At 44.0% G+C, this 24,121-nt stretch overlaps 1 protein-coding gene across 1 annotated transcript in view; it reads right to left on the reverse strand.

Annotated features, from left to right (window-relative positions):
- SPECC1L (sperm antigen with calponin homology and coiled-coil domains 1 like) overlaps positions 1–18,573 on the reverse strand; it is a 125,718-nt gene extending 107,145 nt beyond the window's left edge. The window contains exon 1 of the mRNA XM_073629239.1: positions 18,416–18,573. The gene's annotated coding sequence lies outside the window, so the exon portion shown is untranslated. The remainder of the gene's footprint in view (positions 1–18,415) is intronic.
- Between the last annotated feature and the right edge of the window lie 5,548 nt (positions 18,574–24,121).

Consider the following 24,121-nt stretch of genomic DNA (forward strand, 5'->3'; position numbering starts at 1 on the left):
TTTCCGATAATATCTTTTCAGCCAGGAATACACCCCAATAACTACCAGAACTGGAAAACTGTAGGCAATACACAGGCACATCAATTATTGATAGCTGATAGATGGGAATTTCTATTGAGGTTTAGATAACTATATCAGGGACCCACATCAAATGACCAGAGTCTTCAAACAGTACGTTTCGTAAATGACTTTTTGTAAATCTGTGACCAAGTTTCTTACCTGGACATTCTTGCAGCAACAGTACTTCTTGAAAGCAGAGTTGTGAGTCTGCCATGTGTCCTCCTTTGTTGTCATATGCATACCTGATATGGGACTCAATGGCCAAGTGGCTTGCACGGCAGCCGGACAATTCTACTGCTTATTGTGAGGTAGTAGCTTATGCCATGTACACAAAGGGAGTTTTTTTAATCCAGCCATTGGCTGCAAGCACAGATTGGATGCTGGTTTTGTAGCATGCCCATTCGATAAAAGCTGACCAGGCTGCTGTACACACGGGCTGAATGTTGGCCGGTTTCTGCTGAAGTGGGCAATATTCAGACAGTGTGTACCAGCCTCTAGAGTTGGCAGCCTCGAACAGAAGTGTTGTTCACTGACAGAATTTCCAGATAAGAAACTTTGCAACAGATTAACAAAAAGAAAAATTGTATTGGGACAGTGATGCCAAAACATACCAAAACACAGATTTTGGGTTTACATATGCAAATTGAAACAAATTAAATAATTACGGATGCCTATTATCCAAATATACCAGAATTTAGTAACTATGCACTACTAGAAGACCCAATCCTTTTCTTCTTCTTTTTTTTTTTTTAAATACAAACAATCTCTACTTATAAACATAATCAATGTTGCAATTTCTAGAACAAACTGTTTTTCCCAATCAGAGACTGGATAATGGAACTAAACCACATCTGTGAAATGGAAGATATGTGTCCCTGCAAGATGGAGACAACAAAATCCAAGCTAACTGGCTCCCATGGCTAATGTACAAAACAACCGAGAGCAAAAACAATATATAAAAAATCCACTCAAAGCTTGCAGAACACCCTAATGTGATTGTAGAACACCATTGCCCTACAAACCAAAGACCGTTAGCCATCTAGACTTTTCTCCATAAGACACTGGAGAAGAAGGAGCATGCTCTGGGTGGTGGTGACCACAGAAAAAGTGGGAAGGCAACTTTTTTTTTTTTTTCGTCCCTTTTATTTACCTTTCTTGCAGCCATTTTTCCTGATGTAGTGCAGTGCAGAGCAGAAATTCTAGCTGGACAAACATTACCCACGCAAAGCTATTAAAACAAATACACAGAGCAAACTTTATTTTAAGCAAACCATTATTACTCACATAGAGTACACAAGAAGATGTTTTCTTTGATAACAGAAGGCGTACACTATATGTTGAAAGACATCATCCAATTACCAGCCTAATATGCTTGGTATTTATCACTGCCTTTTCTTAACTGCAAGAAGTAAAAAAAAAAAAAAGTTTTGCCTTTTAGTTTTGGATAGAGTAGAGAGGGAACAGACCCCCTGTCATGTTCCTATTACTGTCTGTGTCCCTGTTCGAGAAAATTCACCCTATTTGTCCTGTTTACCGTTATCATCGAAAGTAAAAGAAAATCCTGCGTTTTGCGTTGTCCCCAGAATAATAATAGATGGGAAATCTTCCAATGGGGACACTAGTTCTAGTTACCCTGGTAAAAACCAGGGATTCCCTTGCTTTGCCAAGATTTCCTTTCACTTCCTGTTTAGGCCAAGGGACAAGAAGTGAAGGGAATTCTCCCCAACAAGACACACATGGAAAGAACCCTCCCTTACCCTATACAAAATGAACTAAAAACTTTAGTTCTACTTTAAATTTAGCACAAAATAAAGCAGTATTAAACCCAAAACAAAAATGTAAGATTTTGCAGCTTACCAATCGTTAGATGTAGTGGCTGCATTCGTTTTCTTTTCTTATGCCGCGTACACATGATCAGCAAAAGACCGATGAGAGCTTTTGGTCGGAAAATACGACCGTGTGTATGCTCCATCAGACTTTTGCTGGCCGAATTCCAGCCAGCAAAAGATTGGGAGCATGTTCTCAATTTTTCGGTCGGAAAAAGTTCCTATCCGAAAATGTGATCGTCTGTAGCAGTACCGACGCGCAAAATTCCTATGCATGCTCGGAAACAATTCAACACGTGCTCAGAAGCATTGAACTTCATTTTCTCGGCTCGTCGTAGGGTTGTACGTCACCGTGTTCTTGACGGTCAAAAGTTCAGCGAACTTTTGTGTGACCGCGTGTATGCAAGGCAAGCTTGAGTGGAATTCTGTCAGAAAAGCTATCATATCTTTTTCCAACCAAAATCCCGATCGTGTGTATGCGGCATTAGACTGTTTTCCCCCTCTGTTTTCACTTTGTGATCTGGTCAGTAACACACCTATTAGAGTGCCCCCCAACTCTGGATGAATGAGCACGGGGGGCACCTTTAGACAGCAGCATTGTCAATCTGGGGGAGGGATGTATTAGATGTACTAGCAGATTTAGATAACACGTTTAATCAAAACTCCAGCTCACTGCACTAACAGCAGTTTTTTTTTCTTTTCGGATAAAGGTTTTAAATGAATAAATAAAAACTGATCACTGTAAGCACCCCAGACAGTAGTATATGGTTTGTCTCAACACTCTAATCGCTAATTTCAGGACCACTTGTTCAGTTGAAAAACAACAGATTTACTAGCAGGATCACCAGGTGAAAAAAAAGGAAAAAAAAGCCTAAAAAAGAAAATGAATGAAGCCATCTCATTTAAGAATAGGTAAGCTGCAATATGATAAATGTTTGCTTTCAAGTTTAATACCATTTTTAGTTGTTAGAAACCTTGCTCCATGCAGGGTAAAGTCCAGACAAGTAAAAGGGGCTAAAGGAGAGATTTGATGGGTCAGTTGAATTATCACTTGGCACACTGGCTCTGCTATTGCAGCATTCTGCAAAATGGGGGCAACCCCTAGAAACGGGCAAAAAAAAAAAAACAGAGTTGAGAATCCACATATATACAATCCACTGAGAGCACCAAAACGAATGTGACAGTGTCCAAGCTTTATAAAAAATTGGGTCATCGAGAAAAAAAAAAAAAAAAAAAAAAAACACGTTTCAGGTGCCAAACAGTGTGCTGTACTTGTTAACCCTATAATAACCTGCCTTCTGAAACTATTCCAAGCAGAAAATTAGAATGCAAATTTATTTGGCATCGGCTGTATCCATTAGGCTGCATTCACACCTGAGCGTTTCAAAACTGCACGTTTTAGCCACAATTTTGTTTAGGTCACCAATGTAAAAAAACTGAAAAATGCCTGTAATCTGCCCCAAAAGAAGCTCATGTTCTTTTTTAAGCTTAAGGCATTTTTCAGGCGTTTTGCTTCAGGTGACAAAACGCTCTGATGTGAAAAGGTGCCATTGAAATGAATGGGATTCTGCTTGTTGGGCATTTTATGAGCTGAAAACGCTCAGGTGTGAATGCAGCCTCAAGGATAAGTTCACCTTTTGCAACATGTTATACCCATATTCAGGGTAACATATAACAACATGTTAATAATCCACGTCATTCATTCACAGAGTTTTGTGAATAGAATACTACAAGGTCCAGCAGACTTAGCGGCTGTCGGCTTGTAGTTCTCAATGAACTATCTGGGCGCTGTGGTAGTTCACTGATGCCTCCTGTTAGTGTGTAACTGCTTTGCTGTATGATGTACCACCAAACAGCTTACACACAGAGTCTGCAAGAGCCCTGCACTGCACCCACGAACTGCCAATCATGGGTGCAATGCTTTACGGGCTCCCTAAAAAAAAAAAAAAAATATATATATATATATATATATATATATATATATATATATATATATATATATATATAAATGCACATCTTTTTGCATTCTTTTTTTTTTTTTAAAGGTGAGCTTATTTAAAATTTTGGCCATTTGTTTATTGCTCTCATTGGACTGCACATACCTGCAGGCCACTGTTTCTGCAAAGCCCCCAGCCCCCCCCCCCCCCCCCCCAACTCCACTATACTACTTACCTTACCAGGGATACCTCACCTCTCTCTTCCTCCTCTGTGACAGCACATCTATGGTGAAGCTACCATGCAAACCACTATAAGCAATTCCCATCTACACAATTCTAAGCATGTTGGGAGCTAAACTCCACTACGGATCTACACTGTATGTGCAAGGCAGCGCCATTCATTAGAGTATGAAGTAACCCTTGTTTACAAAAAAATAAAAGCAGGTTTTGCTCTCTGGCCTTGTCTCCCACAAAAAAAGTCCAATAGCTGCTGCCCCTCTTCTGAACCAAACGATGCCTAGCATGCTCAGCCAAACTGCCAGCACTGCATACATGTCACTGCCCTAGTCCACCCATAGGATGCCACTAACTTGATGAAGAGTTTGATCGAAGCAGAGAGACTTGCATTCTAAACACTGGCAGCGGAGTTAAAAACCGTCCGCAGAGGCTGTGGGCTAGATTGCTAAGTATGCATTTGGGGAGAGAGCAAGAATGATAAGTGCACTTAAAGTGTTTTTAAAAGCTGCATTCCCTGTATTAAGGTGAAAATGTTTTACCACTTGCTGAGTCCTCTATTGATCCAGTGCTGTGCCTGGCTCCATCTCTTCTCTCCCCTCCTCCTGGTCTCTCAGGAGACTCAGACAGCAGCGAGAGCCATAGGTCTAAGGATGTACACAGCCCAGCTTGGGAGTGCACCTGCACAAGTGATCCCACAGCACACGGCTTGCTATGGAGGTGGAGAAACCAAAGAGGAGGAGCAGAGAGTCGATAGGGGACCTCAGAAGAGGAGGTTCGGGACCACTCTGTGCAAAACCACTGCAGCACCATGGCAACTGCAGATCAAGCAGAGGCCGAGATGGCAGCTTCCTAGGCTGCAAAGGATAGAAGGGTTTAGTTCTACTTTAACTGCTTGCCGACCAGCCGCCACAGTTATACTTCGGCAGAATGGCTCGGCTATGCAAATCGCTGTACCGGTATGGCGGTCCCTTTAAAGGCTAAAGAGGGCCCGCAAGGCGTGGCTGCGATGCCTGCCTGCCAACCGCGATTGCTCCAGAGAGAGCCAGAATGGGGATCTGTCAGTGTAAACAAACTGATCCCTGTTCTGACAGGGAGGTAGAGAAAGATCTGCTGTTCCTAGTGATAAGGATGGCAATCTCTCTACTCCCAGTCAGTCCACCCCCCCCCCCCTTTAGAAATAACTCCCTAGTGAACACATTTAACCCCTTGATCGCCTAGTGTTAACTCCTTCCCTGCCAGTGTCATTTATACAGTAATCAGTGGCTATTTTTAGCACCAATCGCTAAATAAATGTCACTGGTTCCAAAAAAAGTGTCAAAAGTGTCCAATCTGTCCGCCGAAAACCCGCTAAAAAATCGCTGATCGCCGCCATTACTATTAAATAAAAAATTTTTTTAAAAATTATAATAAAAATGCAATAAATCTACCCCCCATTTGGTAGACGCTATAACTTTTGCGCAAACCAACCAATATACGCTTATTGAGATTTTTACCAAAAATATGTAGAAGAATACATATTGGCCTAAACTGAGGAAGAAATTTGTTTTTTTCTACATTTTTTTTTGGATATTTATTATAGCAAAAAGTAAAAAATATAATTTTTTTTTTCAAATGTGTCTGTCTTTTTTTGTTTATAGTGCAAAAAATAAAAACCAAAGAGGTGATCAAATACCACCAAAAGAAAGCTCTATTTGTGGGAATGAAAAGGCCTCAATTTTGCTTGAATACAGCATTGCACAACCGCGCAATTGTCAGTTAAAGCAAAGCAGTCCCATATCGCAAAAAATGGCCTGGTCATTAAGGGGGTAAAACCTTCCGGAGCTAAAGTGGTTAAATAACTGTAAATGTAAGCAGACGTTAGTGCATTTCACAAGCGTTAGTGTATTTATGTGCTTATGAGCTATATCGTTGGTCGAGGAATTTGACATGCAAACTCCTCAATGTTCCGACGTCAGCGCTAAGGCCAGCGATGACACGCTGTGCATGCACAGTTTAGCGAAACAACTGATGCCCGTCACAGGAAGTGATGTGGGTTCGACATTCTGCCAAGTTCGATAATTTGCCTAAACATGGCACTTTACAAAATAAAGGCAGACATTACAGTTTTAATACAATTTGGTACAAAAGGAATCAGAGGGCCCTGCTCATTAGAGCTTACAATCTAAGAGGGAGGGTCAAGTGATGATCTGATAGAGAAAGTAAAAACACAGTGTATTAGAAGCAGGACAGGCTTCTTTAAAGAGAAGGGTTTTCAGGGATCCTCTAAAGATGAATATATTAGGATATAGTCTCCCAAAGGATGGGAGAAGCTCGGGAGAAGTCCTGGAGGCCAGCATGGGAGGAGGTGACAAGAGAGCTAGAGAGCAGAAGGTCTTAGGAAGACCCAAGAGAGCGGTTTGGTTGATATTTGTGTCCCTTTGTTGGTATCAGTGGGGGGGAATAGTGCTCCATTTTTGGTGTCAGTGGGGGGAATAGTTTTCCACCACTTATAGTATCTCAAAAAAAGAATTGTTGCTCATGCACTCTTCAGTGTAGTTGAGCATCATGGGAAATGTAGTTCCAAAACATCTGGGGTGCCAAGGTTCACCATCACTGGCCTAGACTATAAGAAGATTGCCAAGACCCTGAAACTGAGCTGCAGCACGGTAGCCAAGACCATACAGAGGTTTAACAGGACAGATTCCACCCAGAACAGGCCTCACCATGGTCAACCAAAGAAGTTGAGTGCACGTGCTCAGCGTCATATCCAGAGGTTGTCTTTGGGAAATAGACATATGAGTGCTGCTTCAGAGGTTGAAGGGATGGGGGGGTCAGCCTGTCAGTGCCCAGACCATACGACGCACACTGCATCAAAGTGGAAGGAAATTTAGTTTATTGTTGGTGTCAGTGGAAGTAATAGGACCCCAATGTTGTCATCAATGAGAGGAATTATGCCACACTGTTGGTATCGGTGGAAAGAAAGGTGCCACTAGGAGGAAATATTGCCTTGTATCAATGAGTGGAATAGTAACCGAAGAGCTGGATAAAAGACAAGTAAAGGGCTACATCCGGCTTTTTTTTGGAGACCAATGGTTTGAAAAGTCAAACTCCGCATAAACTTTTTTTTTATAAAATTGGAAAAACAACGCAGTAAGGTTATCATTGCTATTTGAATCCCCATCTGGGAGATTTCTGCTCAGCCAGAACAGAACATGAGAGGATATCTTGCCAACTTGAATACAAATAAAATACGTTTTAGAAAAGTGGAGAAGGGTGTCAGATTGTGTGTAATTACTATCTGTATCCTTACTGGAGAGATTTCCCCTGATTCCCTGTACAGATGACAGAGAAAACAGGAAGTGAAGGAGAAAATCCAATCAACAGGGGCATGGACAGCAAGAAAACCCTGACAGTGGTTATAACCTCCCTCACGCTATGTAGAGAAAACGGTTTTGGTTGGACAGTGCCTAGAACAGTGACATGGTGTATAGATGTGAATGGCTCAAACAAGCGATCCCTTTGCACGCACATAATAAAGGAACAGATACGCATGAAAAAATCCCAATAGACAAAGCACACCAGAACACAAACAAGGGATGGAATCACAGCCAACTATTTGCTGTATTGTGTTAAATAAAAAAAAAAAAAACAGAAGAATAGAGACAAAGCAGTAAAATGCATAGGTACATGCTTTAAAAAAAAAAAAAAGGATCAGGAGTGGTCAAGTCACCTGCTGGGTGAAGAGGCAACGTCCTTGTGATCGTACAACACAGCTGTCTATATGGGTTTGTGTGCTGGAAGTCAACATAACACACATCTGTCTGCTGATCTTTACACTGTGGGGGAAGGAGAGCCTGATTTTTTCTAAGTACAAGTAGGTGTCCACAGGGGATTGAGCCGATAGGAAATGTGCCTGCCGCCATAAGACTGCGTGGGGGGAGGTTTGTTCTCCACAAGCCACTTCAAAGAGCTACAAAAACATTGGCAGTAATAAATGACAAAGACAACAGAGGGATTATTGTGTGCAGCAAGTCACAGAGCTCACACAACATGTTACCTTACGGCCTTATACAATAATAGGCACACCTCAATAAAAATAAACCCCAGCATCCGCAATGCTTTACACACACAACTGCCCATTAACATGTACCGATGGCTCACATACAGCTATTAAAAAACATTTAAGCCTTTGATTACTTTGTTGTTTTTTTTTTCTCAAACCTGCCATTTATACCTCTGCATTATAAGCATTTATATTATAAACCAGAAAAAAAAAAAAAGTCTTCTTACTTTTACAAAAACCTTAAGGTGGCCATACATTGTGCGAAATTCAGCCGGTTCCTGATGAGCCAGACAAAATTTGCCTCTTGAGTGGCCCTGACGGCCTCCTCCCTCCTAGCCATTCAGGTGCAGCCGCTGTTCAAATATTCTGACAGTAACCACCGGCGGCTCAGTAGGCGATTTTTCGGCTGCCTTTCATCCCGATAGCCAATATCAGGTGCCGATATTCTGTAGATTTAACCACTAAGCCACCGGCCACCGTCATATGACGGCGGGACGAGGCTTCTCTTGTTCTGGGCGGACGTCATATCACGTGATCGCCCTCCCGAGCCACTAGGGGACGCGCGCCGGCGCGCGCGCGTGCCCGCTGCGTCGCTCGGGACCCGGTGCGCGTGCCCGGCGGCCGCGATGTCCGCCGGGTAACAGAGCAGGACCGTGGATCTGTGCATGTAAACACAGATCCACGTCCTGTCAGAGAGGACAGGAGACCGATGGCGTGTCCCTTGTACATAGGGACAACGATCGGTCACCTCCCCCAGTCAATCCCCTCCCCCCACAGTTAGAATCACCTCCCTAGGTCATACATTAACCCCTCGATCGCCCCCTAGTGGTTAACCCCTTCCCTGCCAGTCACATTTACACAGTAATCAATGCAATTTTATAGCATTGATCGCTGTATAAATGTGAATGGTCCCAAAAATGTGTCAAAAGTGTCCGATATGTCCGCCGCAATATCGCAGTCGCAATAAAAATCGCAGATCGCTGCCATTACTAGTAAAAAATAAATAAATGAAAATGCTATAAATCTATCACCTATTTTGTAGACGCTATAACTTTTGCGCAAACCAATCAATATACGCTTATCACAATTTTTTTTACCAAAAATATGTAGAAGAATACATATCGGCCTAAACTGAGGAAAAAATGTTAAAAAAAAAAAAAAATTGGATATTTATTATAGCAAAAAGTAAAAAATATTGTGTTTTTTCAAAATTGTCCCTCTTCTTTTGTTTATAGCGCAATAAATAAAAACCGCAGAGGTGATCAAATACCACCAAAAGAAAGCTCTATTTGTGGGGAAAAAATGATAAAAATGTCATTAGGATGCAGTGTAACAAGACCGTGCAATTGTCATTCAAATTGCGACAGCGCTGAAAAATGGCTTGGGCAGGAAGGGGGTGAAAGTGCCCTGTATTGAGGTGGTTAAACTTTTTATACTGTTCTTTTAATTTTTTTTTTTTTTATCACTGTTATTACTTTCACAAGGATTGGAAACATCCCTTGTGACAGTAAAAGGCAGAACAGGTACTCTTTATGGAGGGACCTGGGTTCTATAAGACCCCAAACCCCTCATCTGCACTTGAAAGTATTCAAAACGTCAAGATCGGCATTTTTGAATACTTTCTATTTTTTAAAACTGGTGCCTTTAGGATGCCAGTAATCCAGAAGGGATGTCATGACGTCCCTTCCGGGTTACGAGACCCGAACAAAGCCGATTTGCTTTGTTCGGGTCTTCGACCAGCCAGCGAACATGCCGGCTGGTCGTTCGGGCCTCCCAAGCAGAGTGGAGGGAGGGGATGTCCCTTCCCACTGCTTGTAATAAGTGCTGAGCCTCATTGGTTGTTATTACAAGAAAGCCGACCATCCGCTCTAAAGAGCAGTACTGGGATGATGCCTGCAGCTGTATGTATCACCCCGGTACAACCCCTTGAAGCAATATCAGTAACAATCAGTAAGTTTGTGACCGATACCGATGCTTCAAAAAAAGTGAATATTGGCCGTCCCGATAATCAGTCGACCCCTAATACTTACTCGTTTAAAACTTTTTTCTTTTACATTTCTTCAGTTACTTTTTGGTTTCCAGGCCTAGGCAAATGATGTCATACATCCCAGGTGTCTTCAGGAGGGAAGGAGGGGTTTTCTCAGCTAAGTACACCCTTTTGCCTGAGCTAAGGGCAGATGGATTCCTGGAAGTAAATGCTACATGAATCATCTGCCCTTACTCAAGCTGGTCAGGGCTAGAAATGCTAGGGGGTGTTTTCAAAGTGATTTCTCAGCAAAATAAAGCATGGAGACATTGATGGATGGGGGCGTTTGCTTTAAATATTAAAGTGGAGGTCCGCCCACCGCTGCAAAAATTAGAAGCCAGCAGCTGCACATACTGTAGCTGTTGACTTTTAATAATAGGACACTTACAGTCCAGGGATGTCAGCACCGCAGCTGATGTTTCCATCCGCTGTCGGGTGCATGCCACCTGCACTGCGAATTAGGGAACCCGGTAGTGAAGCCTTGCGGCTTCACGCTGGGAACCCTACTGCACATGCACGAGGCTGCGCTCCTCTCTTCTACTGGCCCGGCGGCGGGGGAAGGAGGAGGGGGCCCCGCGGTGATGTCAATACCCGCAACTGAAACTCCCGGAAGTGGGAATATGATACCTGTATTAGACAGGTATCCTGTCCTCCCTCCAACGAGCAAAGTTCCACTTTTGGGTGGAACTCTGCTTTAAAAATGATTTAAACATATATTAAATAGTGTTTTGGTTTGTGGTGCTTAGATGCAGTGTAGTTCTACTTCAGGCTGGGTACACACTGGTGCGATCACAGACATTCGCTGTGCACATATTATGCGATGTCTGTGCAATGCAAATTCAGCCATACAAACTGTATGGCTGAAATCGCATCGTATTTGCATCAAAATGGTGTAGGACCCTTTTTTTTTGGTCTGCACTGGAATCGGATCGCATGGGCGTGTACACCCATGCGATCCAATTCCTGTACCATTTGACATTTCATGCTGTTATCTGCAAACTGATCTGGGGGTGTCATTAACTTTACATTGACACCCGCAGCGGTTCGCAGGGAGTAGTTTGAGATGAGATGCGGGAACCTGCACTGGAATTAGAGCAAGTTACCCCAATGGGAATGCCTCTCTGAAGTACTCTTCAGTGCACTGCACAATATGTCACCACCATACAAAAACACAATTTTTATTATTAATTATTATTATTACTACTACCGATATTTATATAGCACCAACAATTAACACAGCACTTTACATAATGTACATTTACACCAGTCCCTGCCCTCAGGGGATGCAAATAAATCAATACAATTTCTCAATCTGGACTTCACATATACATCAGCTGAAAAGTGTTAAAGTGGTTGTAAAGCTGGAAGGATTTTTTACCTTAAGGCATTCTCTGTGTTAAGGTAAGAAACCTTCTGTGGTCTGCGCAAGTGGCACAAGTCTACACATATATGGGCTCTAGTACATGGCAACGTAGGTCTGCACAAGTGACACAAGTCTACACATATATGGGCTCTAGTACATGGCAACGTAGGTCTGCACAAGTGACACAAGTCTACACGTATATGGGCTCTAGTACATGGCAACGTAGGTCTGCACAAGTGACACAAGTCTACACGTATATGGGCTCTAGTACATGGAGACGTAGGTCTGCACAAGTGACACAAGTCTACATGTATATGGGCTCTAGTACATGGAGACGTAGGTCTGCACAAGTGACACAAGTCTACACATATATGGGCTCTAGTACATGGAGACGTAGGTCTGCACAAGTGACACAAGTCTACACATATATGGGCTCTAGTACATGGCAACGTAGGTCTGCACAAGTGACACAAGTCTACACATATATGGGCTCTAGTACATGGAAACGTAGGTCTGCACAAGTGACACAAGTCTACACATATATGGGCTCTAGTACATGGAAACGTAGGTCTGCACAAGTGACACAAGTCTACACATATATGGGCTCTAGTACATGGAGACGTAGGTCTGCACAAGTGACACAAGTCTACACATATATGGGCTCTAGTACATGGCAACGTAGGTCTGCACAAGTGACACAAGTCTACACATATATGGGCTCTAGTACATGGAGACGTAGGTCTGCACAAGTGACACAAGTCTACACATATATGGGCTCTAGTACATGGAAACGTAGGTCTGCACAAGTGACACAAGTCTACACATATATGGGCTCTAGTACATGGAAACGTAGGTCTGCACAAGTGACACAAGTCTACACATATATGGGCTCTAGTACATGGAAACGTAGGTCTGCAAAAGTGACACAAGTCTACATATATACGGGCTCTAGTACATGGAAACGTAGGTCTGCACAAGTGACACAAGTCTACATGTATATGGGCTCTAGTACATGGAAACGTAGGTCTGCAAAAGTGACACAAGTCTACACATATATGGGCTCTAGTACATGGAAACGTAGGTCTGCACAAGTGACACAAGTCTACATGTATATGGGCTCTAGTACATGGAAACGTACTGCCTTCCTGTTGGAAAATCATCATTCCCCTTGCAGTTCCTCAAGTACTGGAGGAAATCGTTAATCTGTGTTGAACAAACCAGATCCCCTCCCCCAATTTTATGAAGATTGTGATCACCATGAGCCTGCGCTTCTCAGTCAATCTTTATCTGTATGAGAAATCATACATGCCAAGGTTTTTCATCTTAGATACATGAATCTGAGGTGCTTCTGGGCCACCCACCAAGCTACCTGTGACCAAGGTGTCGTCTACAGCTAGATGACCGAAAAACCACCTACTCCCTAATTCCATCAGTCATAGTTTACAAGAGAAGACCAAAAGAATTTCAATATTCCACTGTGTACAGAGCTTCAGGAACAGGTACTAAAATGAAGAAGGTCCTCAGGTCCATAGACGTGAAATCGTTCCCACAAAAGAGTCATATCCGTTTCACTTGAGACTGTGGGACAAATTATTTGAAATGGGATCTATTTGTTAGTGGAGCTCTCTCCTCCCCCAATTAACTGTCTGAGGTTAGAATTGTGGCTCCATGCTGGAATGTAGCTAAGTCATTTCACAGACAAAATACCATGACACCAAACTCAGACAGCTTCTACAGCTACACTAGGAGGCTAAAGAAGGTCATTTGGGTTTCCCTCTTGGTGAGATTAAGGTGAGAAAATACCTTGATGTGACACAACTAGAAATCAATGCTGAATGTAATGCCTGGTACACACAGGCAGTGGTTTTTTATTTTCGTTCAACCCAGTGGGCCCATTGCTCAGAGTAGGTAAGTATAACATGTTTCTTATTTAAAAAAAAAAAATAATATGAGCCTTTAAAGAGGAAGCAAACTGCCTCTGCAGACATTTACCAATAGGTAAGCCTTATTATAGGCTTACCTATAGTTAGTGAAAATATCTCCTAAACCTGTACAGTTTATGAGATTTCCAGTGCATGCAGTCAGTGACATCACTAGTGCATGCGCGCTGAAAGAACGGATCCTTCCGAGCTAGTTCCGTGAACGGAGGCTTCCGTGCGTATGCTCGACATCATCGCGGCTCCAGCCAATCACAGCGCCGGAGCCCGCAAACCCAGAAGAAACTCTGGGAAAGATGTTGGCCGTGACAGCAGTGCGCGGGGACCATTGCAACAGCTTCGTTCTAAGGTAAGTAATCCATAATGAGCTAGTATGCCATGCATACTAGCTCATTATGCTTTTGTCTTGCAGGGACTTTTTTTTTGGGGGGGGGGGGATTTTTTTCGGTTTACAACCTCGTTAATATCACTTTATTGTGCGACAATACAGATCTCATTCACCATGCGTTCGAGGCCGACTACAATTTCCTGTGGGATTCAGGAGCCTTAAGCCTAGTGCATGCGATCAGAAAATCGGAAGAAAAAAAACACAGCTTTCGAAGCGATCGTACAATAATTTTGAGAGCCGATCTAAAATGATTTGACGGGACAAACACGAAAGATCTTCTCGTACGATACCAGATTGTATCATTTTTGTTTAATCAGTACAGATTTCGTCTTTAAAAAAAAAACAAAAAAAAAACAGAAAAGCAAGACCATGTATGCTCGGAAGCAAATACATTACTGCGCATTACAACACTTCCGAAGTTGTATTCTGTTGTAAGAGAATTTTGGTAAGTTAAGTAACCTCTTCATTTTCAATGATCATTCGCCCGATAATCTCATTGTGTATATGAGGCTTTAATGAAGTTTCCTGTGAACAGCCCCTTATAAAGCAACAAGAGGCAGAGGCAGCCATTTTCCACATGTAATCAGATATTCAGCAATTACCTGTGGATGAGCAGACTTTTTGCCTCCTGGGTAAATCATCTACAGGTAAATCGGTGAAAATCTGATTACATGCAAACAGCCTTCGCTGTCAGCCTCTCATTGCTTTTGCTGTTCACAAGAAACCACATTGAGTCTAGTGCAGGAAATCCTAGCCAGTCCCAAACACATAAGTGATCGGCTCCACCATCTCTGGAACCAAAGAAGTCATATGGAAGGAGGTTGCAGTGTTTTCTAGAAGAGGATGCTCGGCACATATTTCTGACACCTCTGGGTACCCCCCAACTTTGGGGGTGAAATGGTATACAGAATTGCTGAGTACAATACCAGCACTCAATCATACATTAGCTCTGTGTGCCCCTAATGTTACAAGCTCCACCTGATATCCCACCCCCACCCTAACAAAGCATTTGAGACCTTCCAGCCCCCATCTCAACAAAGCTTTCCAAAATCAAACAACTGCGTCTGCATTCAAGATCGGTATAATGCCCCCGGAGTCTGACACACCACACGCTGATCACTGTGATAATGATACACAAAATACTGTATTTACATCTTAGCACTTCAGGTCATTATTTATCACAATACAAAGGAAAACACACATAGTAGGTAGCAAAGCTAAGAAAACATTTATTTTACAAACCTATGAAAATGATGCTCTGAAATTCCTGGTATATGATAGTATAGTACTCGATATAATGAACTGGCACTGAAGATTTGTTTCCAGGTTCTTAAAGGCATAGTCAACCTTTCCAAGGAATTTAACAAAATGCAATTTAATACAATAAAAAAAGTGCATTTATTACATTTTGGAAGCCCGCAGAACAATGCAGCTGTGACCAGTGTATCATGGGCACAATGCACAGACTCCCGGCCACAAGTCTGTATGGGGGATCGAACCTCCTGGATATTCAGACAGCTGTGGGAGCCAGCTGTCAGAATACAACGGATAGCAAGAGAAGATTCTTCTGTCCAGGCTATTTAGTGTGGATGGGGTAAACTATTATTAATATTATACAAGATTTATATAGCTACAACAGTTTGTACAGTGCTTTACAACATGAGTAAGGATGAGCTCAGACGTGTGCGCAAGCCGCACGTGCAGAGCCCGCCAGGAAGTCGGCACTGCACAGCGCTAATCACAAGCAGTGAGACATTTCCGATCTCTGCAGGCGTGCATCAGGACAATGTCTCACTGCTTGTGATTAGTGCTGTGCAGTGCCGACTTTCTGGAGGGCTCTGCACGTGCGGCTTGCGAACACGTCTGAGCTCATCCTTAAACATGAGGGCAGACATTACAGTTACAATACAATTCAGGAGGAATCAGAGGCTCTGCTCCTTGGAGCTTATTGGATTTCTATTTTTCAGCCAAAGGATGAACAAGAAAAATCTATGTGTGTATGTCTAGCTTGGCACACTTTCTGCCCTAGAGTGACAACACTGCGCCTCCAGATACAGCACAGCAAGTAAACAGAAGTTGGACAGAAAAGATGCACAATCACCAGGTGAAACTAAAAGAAATGAATTCCCCCAACACATCTTAAGGCTGGCAGGCTGTAATATATTACATTTTATAAGTCTTTTTTTCCTTTTGGGATTAGGGTTTTACATAAACTATTCAAAGCTGACCACTATAAGCACCCCTCTCCGTTTTGTCTCAATATCCCAACTGCCATTTTTATTGGACAGCTTGGTCTGTTAAAGCAGGTTGAAAAATAACAGACTTATTGGCCAGATCACCAGGTGAAAAGAAAACAGAAAAACAAGTTTAAACAAAAAAGCAATGCAGCCATCACGTTTAAAGTGGAACTAAAATACTTACCCCCCCCCCCTAACTTTCCAGTGAGGTGATGGTTACACCCCTCACCAGCCGCTGTCATCTTCTCCTCAGGCTATTTGTAGCTGTTGGGTTTTAGGAACCTTGACTGGAAAAGGATGACATCACCCTACATTGCACAGCTTGGTGTACATTGATCAGAAGACTGTGAGCAGGCAGATAAGGCTATGTTTCCCTATTGCGTCCCCAAAGTCGCACGATTTACACTGCGACTTTGCTTTGCGATTTGTGTTGCGCTGTCATGCGACCAGTGAAAGCCAAGCGAGAACAAGTCGCACCAAAGTAGTGCAAGAACCTTTTTTGGAGTCGCACCAATTAGAACGGGGCCATTGAAATACATGGGTTTTGACTTGTCATGCGACTTGACATGTGTCATGCGACTTGACATGTATCAAGTCGCACAACAACTTGCAGTAGTGGAAACAGAGCCTAAGTGTGTGTGTTTTTGCAGAAGAACCAAGGTACGTGTGTGAACTACTCAGGCTTTATGGGAATTAAGTCCTGTGCACACCGCTGTGAGTGCTGGCTGGAAAGGGAGCTCGCCTATGCTCCAGGCAATGGTAGAGAGTAAGGATGAGCTCAGGCGTGTTCAACATGTGCAGAGCCCGCCAGGAAGTCGGCATTGCGGAGCGCTAATCACAAGCAGTGAGACACTGTCCCGATGCGCAGCTGCAGAGATCGGGAAATGTCTCACTGCCTGTGATTAGCGCAGTGCCAACTTCCTGGCGGGCTCGGCACGTGGGCTGTGCGAACAAACCTGAGCTCATCCTTAGTAGAGAGCGATAGGTGTCCCAGAAGCCCCACATCAGGTCTGCTGTGTGATGGTGAATGGCAGTCTCAGCCTGGACGCCCGCCAGGCCATGCCACCTACACATTTCAGTCTATCCCCATGAGTAAGCTCTGGTGGGCAGGGTGAAATGTGTTGGGAGTGTGGCCTGGCCATTCACCATCACACAGCAGGGTTTGACTTGATGTGCGGCTTCTGGGACACCTATCACTCTCTATTACTGCAGAAGAGACATAGCACGTCTCTTCTCCAATAAAGAGCTACCTGACCTGTGTTCCGGACCTTCCTCCTAGAACACATAAGGTCCCTAAATACAAGTCCCACTTGGAACAGCCTTCAGCCCAGTCTGCCATAGACTTTGAGTGGCTGCAGGGCTGGATGTTACACCCTTTCCTCCTGGGGCTCACTAATACCCTGGGAAGAAAACACGGCAGCTGGACAGCCCCGCGTGTAAGGTGCCTCACTGTCTATACCAGGGATTGCCAAACTATGCCCCTCCTCCCCCCCAGGTGTTGCTGAACTACACGTCCCATGAGGCATTGTAAAACTCTGACATTCACAGACATGACTAGGCATGATGGGGATTGTAGTTCCTGAACAACTGGAGGGTCATAGTTTGGAGACCTCTGGTCTAGACTACAGAAGAGCTTACTACTCCTAGTTTATGGAGGAGATTGTGTTGTATCTTAAATCAAATTTACTAACAGACATTCATTTCAAATAAAAAGCTCATCTTTTTATGATCATCTGGCTGATTCGGCAAACTCCCACTAGAAATCGCATTTACTCCTACACCAGATTGAGCAGACAGCATGGAAATTCTGAAACTGAAGAGCGTTGAATAGAACGTAATCAGGACTAGCGAAGGGACGGGATGTATGCCATGCCATTCATGGAAGGACAACCACAAAAACCCATTTATTTTGCATTCCGGCACAAAGTATCAGAAAGACGCAAGTATATTTTTGTTTCCCATATCAACCAGTTAGAGGATATGATGGGATTTAACTACTACGCATATGTCAGTGGGATGAAATCGATTAGAAATCGCACAGATCAATAACAAGATATTGATATCATCATCTCAATGAAATAGAAAATACACAAAACAACAAATACAAGAAAACATAACAGCCAACTTCTATTAACAAAATGAGCTGTGTTCTTATAACATAGAACAGAACTCCTATGAGATGACAGCAGAGCCTGGCATGCCAATGGGTGCTGCCATCGCAACAACATCCAACGGTACATGGAGAGGAGCCACTGGCAGGGAAGGTGCTGGCTCCTATCACAGACATCAGTACACACACATACTGTATACATCAGAGAAGTGACAACAAGCACACTGATTCCTCTACACACAGCATACCCACATTGTACATATCTTCTATTCCCGAGCCGCCAGCTGCACTCCAGGTCGGGAAGATCCCGGGAAAACTTCCGGTTCCGGAGCTCACGGGCTCCGAGCAAGAGAGAACGGCAAGAACCACACAACGCATGCGCGTCAGAGGCTCCAGCGACCGTACATTGTCTCCGCCCACGGAGTAGCCGTGATGCGTTCATTGCGCCTGCGCGTCTGTCAAGTCAATTTCCACAATGTAGAGCGTTCCCCCTGTGTTCAGTTTGAGCGGAACGCACGGGTCTTCACGACTATGATTTTGTCCATTGTAGAAAGAACGAATTGATTTTTGGCATACAATATATTACCTGTGCATTAGAAAAAGTGGTATGCGTTTTTTTGAAAATGTGTCGTGTTTTTATACACTTTTTTATTGCATTCAAATCAACGCATACCATAGGCGTGCGCAGCCTATTGCATTAGGGTGTGCACCCCAAAGCTCAAACACACATGCGTATGTATATATATATATATATATATATATATATATATATATATATATATATATATATACACATATACACTGTATTACCAGAAGTATTGGGACGCCTGCCTTTACACACACATGAACTTTAATGGTATCCCAGTCTTATGCTGGCCATACACTATACAGAAAATCGGCCGAACCCATTTTCGAAAAACAAACGTTCGACCGTGACCGCAAACGATCGTGCCATCATATAATGACCGATAAATTGTTCAGTGGACATGAATAAATAATTTTTTGTTCGTTTTTTTACATATACCTAGTGCAGACAGTTCGGACGGGAAACACATTAACCTTGCAATTTATCGTACGTTCGGCAGAAATTTTCCAAACTTCCCGTTCGTTTTTTTCCCACAAAAACGTCACAAACGATTATCGATTTGTGCCCATTAACTTGCCGAAAAACGAACGAAGTGTCTATACGAACGATTTTTCGGCCGATTTTTCGTATAGTGTATGGCCAGCATTAGTCTGTAGGGTTGAATATTGAGTTGGCCCACCCATTGCAGTTATAACAGCTTCAACTCTTCTGGGAAGGCTGTCCACAAAGTTTAGGAGTGTCTATGGGAATGTTTGACCATTCTTCCAGAAGAGCATTTGTGAGGTCAGACACTGATGTTGGATGAGAAGGCTTGGCTCGCAGTCTCCACTTTAATGTGAAGGCCTGTCAAGTTCCTCCACCCCAAACTCGCTCATCCATGTCTTTATGGACCTTGCTTTGGTCACTGGTCCAAATCATTTGGTGGAGGGAGGATTATGGTGTGGGGTTGTTTTTCAGGTGTTGGGCTTGGCCCCTTAGTTCCAGTGAAGGGAACACCTAAGACATCAGCATACCAAGACATTTTGGACAATTTCATGCTCCCAACTTTGTGGGAACAGTTTGTGGATGGCCCCTTCCTGTTCTAACATGACTGCACACCAGTGCACAAAGCAAGGTCCATAAAGACATGGATGAGGAAGGGTGGTTGAAAATTAACTTTAAGCGCAAAAATTCACATTATAATAGTAACTAAAACATAAAACTAAGTGTAACAATCTAAACAATAAAAAATCCAGAGTGCTATAATGATGTGAACCTCCCAAATAAAAAGTTGTTGCACTTGAAGTTAATTTGTATTGCAATTATCTGTAGAGGGGTTTCCACCATCCCTGCTAAGTAAAAAAAAAAAAGATGTCTTATTATCATTTGATGTGTATTACATGTGAAATCACATATCACTGGAATTATTGCACTTGTAGTTAATCTGTATGGCAAATATCTATAGGAGGGGTTTCCACCATCCCTGCTAAGTTTCATTTTTTATGTCTTATTTTCAGTGTGATGTGTATTATATGTGACATTACATATCACAGAGACCGGTACTGTGGTAATATTGAGGATTATTGAGATTTCCATACATTAGAGGATTCCACCATTATTGTTAAAGCGGGGTTCCGGCCAGGAAAATTTTTTTTTGAAAGTCAGCAGCTACAAACACTGTAGCTGCTGACTTTAAATAAGTAAACTTACCTGTCCTGGGTGCCAGCGATGTCCGCCGCCCGAGGCCGACCTGTCCCTGGGCTCTCGGGTCTCGGCACCGCCATCCTAACTAAGGGAAACAGGCAGTGCAGCCTTACGGCTTCACTGCCCGTTTCCTACTGCGTATGCGCGAGTCGCGCAGCGCTTTGTGAATGGGACGCGATGTGTTGTGGGACATACACAGTTCCCATAACACACCGCGCCCCATTCCCCAGAAGACAACGCGGGGAGGAGAAGACAGAACATCACCGCGGCGTAGGAAGAGGCAGATTAGGAAGACTGTCTAGCAACAGCCATTTCGGGTGAGTTTAAACTTTATTTTTTTTCTTTCCTCCAATTTTTTAGGGATTTTTTGGTGCGATATTTTTTTTGTGGTGTACCTCCACTTTAAGTTATTGATTAGTAAGTTAGCGCTGCACTTTTTATTTTGTGGTGTGGGAACACATAACAGTGCTTAGCGGCAGGCCTTTTACTGAAACGTTTTTATTTTACCTCCAGGTGTTTATTGTAAATAGTAGTGTGGTGATTACCTATTATAATAAAGATCGGTATGTGGCATTAATAAACAGACGGATTTCAGTTGTGCCCCACCAGGCCGGCCCCCATAGACAATGTGCCTAGCTGCTGAGTTCAACTGCCTATCCCTGCACGCAGTGAACTGATGGGCACTGATTGGAAGCACTGATAGGCAGCACTCATGGGCACTGATAGGCAGCACTGATTGGCACTGATAGGTGACACTGATTGGCAGCACTCATGGGCACTGATAAGCAGCACTGATTGGCAGCACTAATAGGCACTGCATGGTGGCACTGATAGGTGGCACTGATTGGCATTGATAGGCAGCACTGATGGACGGCACTGATATGCAGCACTGATAGGTGGCACTGATGGGCATTGATTGGCAGCACTAATGGGCACTGATAGGCTGCACCGATAGGCACTGATTGTCACTGATAGATGGCACTGCTAGGCAACACTGATTGGCAGCACTGATGGGCACTGATAGGCAACACTGATGGGCACTGATAAGTGGCACTGATTGGAAGCACTGATAGGCAGCACCGATTGTCACTGATTGGAAGCACTGATTGGCACTGATAGGCAGCACTGATTGGCACTAATAGGCTTCACTGATTGGCAGCACAGGTGGGCACTGATAGGCAGCACGGATTGGCACTGATAGGCAAAACTGATGGGTACTGATAGGCAGCACTGATGGGCACTGATAGACAGCACTGATGGGCACTGATAGGTGGCACTGATTGGAAGCACTGTTGGGCACTGATTGGCACTGATAGGTGGCATTGACTGGCAGCACTGATTGGCACTGACAGGTGGCACGGATTGTCTCTGATAGGTGGCATTGGTTGGCACTGACAGGTGGCACTGGTGGGCACTAATTGGCACTGACAGGTGGCACTGGTGGGCACTAATTGGCACTGACAGGTGGCACTGATGAGCAATGATTGGCACTGACAGGTGGCACTGGTGGGCACTGACATGTGGCACTGGTGGGCACTGATTGGCACTGACTGGTGGCACTGGTGGGCACTGACAGGTGGCACTGGTGGGCACTGATTGGCACTGACAGGTGGCGCTGATTGGCGGCACTGATAGGTGGCATTGGTTGACAATGATAAGTGGTACTGATGGGCATTAATAGGCGGCACCGATTGGTACTGATGTAGGAGAAGGGAAGTTTCACATTGAGCAGTCAGCTAGGCATGTAAGATCCGGTCAGTTTGTGAAACTGTAATGTAATGTCACTGCTTACAGAGAAGAGCTGTCAGAACTCGGAGCTGATGTCGGGGGTGGGTAGGACCGAACAGCTAGCCTATCAAACACAAGCCAACGGGATAGGGGCTGGGCGGGCCGCTCCGTGTATGTGGCTCTGCCCCTTTCTATCAGCTATCAAACACCAGCAAAAGGAATAGGGGCTGGGCGGGCTGCTCCATGTATATGGCTCCGCCCCCTTTCTTAAGCAGCCCAATCATTGGCTGGTGTTTAATAGCTGATAGAAAGGGGGCGGAGCCACATACACGGAGCGGCCCACCCAGCCCTCGACATCAGCGTGTTTGATAGGCTAGCTGTTTGGTCCCGCCCACCCCCGACATCAGCCCCAAGTTTTGACAGCTCCTATCTGCAAGCAGCGACATTACATTACAGTTTAAAGCACTAAGCAGCTCTTACATGCCTCCCTGACTGCTCAATGGGAAACTGTCTCACAGGCAGCTCCCTATACAGTCACTTGCAGCATCTTACAGCAGATCTCCAGACACACATTAGGGTGTGCCCACCCTGTGCGCACGCCTATGACGCATACCCTGGAATTCAGAAAGAATGGCGCAGACAGATTTTGCAAAAATGTAACACGTGCATTCTAATGGTGCTGTACACTAGATGAAAAGTCTGTCACTACTACAGTTCATTCGTTTTTTTTGTTCAGTTAATGGGCACAAATCGAAAAATCGGTTGTGATGTTTTTGAGCCACAAAATCAAAGGAAAAGTCTGGAAACCGTCTGGCAAATGAACGATAAATTGAAAGGTTAATGTGTTTCTCGCCTGTTAAACACGTCAGCCGAACGAACGATAAATTGAAAGGTTAATGTGTTTCTCGCCTTTTAATACACTGCGCGTATGTGACCAAGAAGCAAAAGAAATCAAACAGGAAATGGATTAATTTATGTCCATTGAACGATTTATGCTTAGGCTACGTTTACACTGGGGCAGGGGTGCGTTAGCGGTAAAGCTTTAGTGGAGCTTTTCGGCCGCTAGCGGGGTGCTTTTAACCCCCGCTAGAACCCAAAGAAAGGGTTATAAGTGCCAGTGTTGTGCCGTTGCCCATTCATTTCAATGGTCAGGGCGTTTATACAGCGCTCCCAAACCGCCCCAAAGATGCTGCTTGCAGGACTTTTTTTCCCGTCCTGAAAGCGCACCGCCCCAGTGTGAAAGCACTCAGGCGATTTCACTCTGGGGAGGCACGAGAGGCATTTTACAGGCGCTATTTTTAGCGCTAAAATGCCTGAAAAGCGCCTCAGTGTGAAATGGGTCTTTGAAATTCAGTCATTACATGATGGCAATATTGTTTGCTCCCGCGACCATGAATCCGTTTATCGAAAACGCATTTAAACCATTTTTTTACTGGTGTATGGCTAGCATAAAGCTGGATACACACTATACAATTTTCTGTAGATTTTTTTCCTCAGATTTACCAAAACCATATAATATGAGGTCAAACCTTAAAGTGTAAGTTCACCTTTACAGAAAATCTGTAAGATGAACTTACACTGGACCCCTTTCCCATTGCACCCGATTCCACTAACCTGGAGTCCAGCGACCCCTCGAACTGACAGATCACATCGCCGCTGTACCGGTCTGGGGGTTTGAAATCCCTGCGGCTTTCTCCTCTTCACCTGCGGTGACAGGACAGGCTATGCGGGTTCTGATTGGTCGGTGCCAACCAATTAGAATGCTCCTAAACGTATCTCCTAACGACGCACGTTTTGGAATTTAAGCTGCGGGGGATTTCTAAGCCCTGGACCGGTGAGGCAGCGACCCGATGTCTCCTAGTGGGTGATCGTCGCGCTCCAGGTCAGCGGGACTGGGGGCGGGGGTGAGAAGGGGGTCCTGTGGTGTAAGTTCACCTTATAGATTTTTCTGTAATGGTGAA

This window comes from Aquarana catesbeiana, linkage group LG01, assembly GCF_042186555.1.
Source record: "Aquarana catesbeiana isolate 2022-GZ linkage group LG01, ASM4218655v1, whole genome shotgun sequence".
Taxonomy (NCBI): domain Eukaryota; kingdom Metazoa; phylum Chordata; class Amphibia; order Anura; family Ranidae; genus Aquarana; species Aquarana catesbeiana.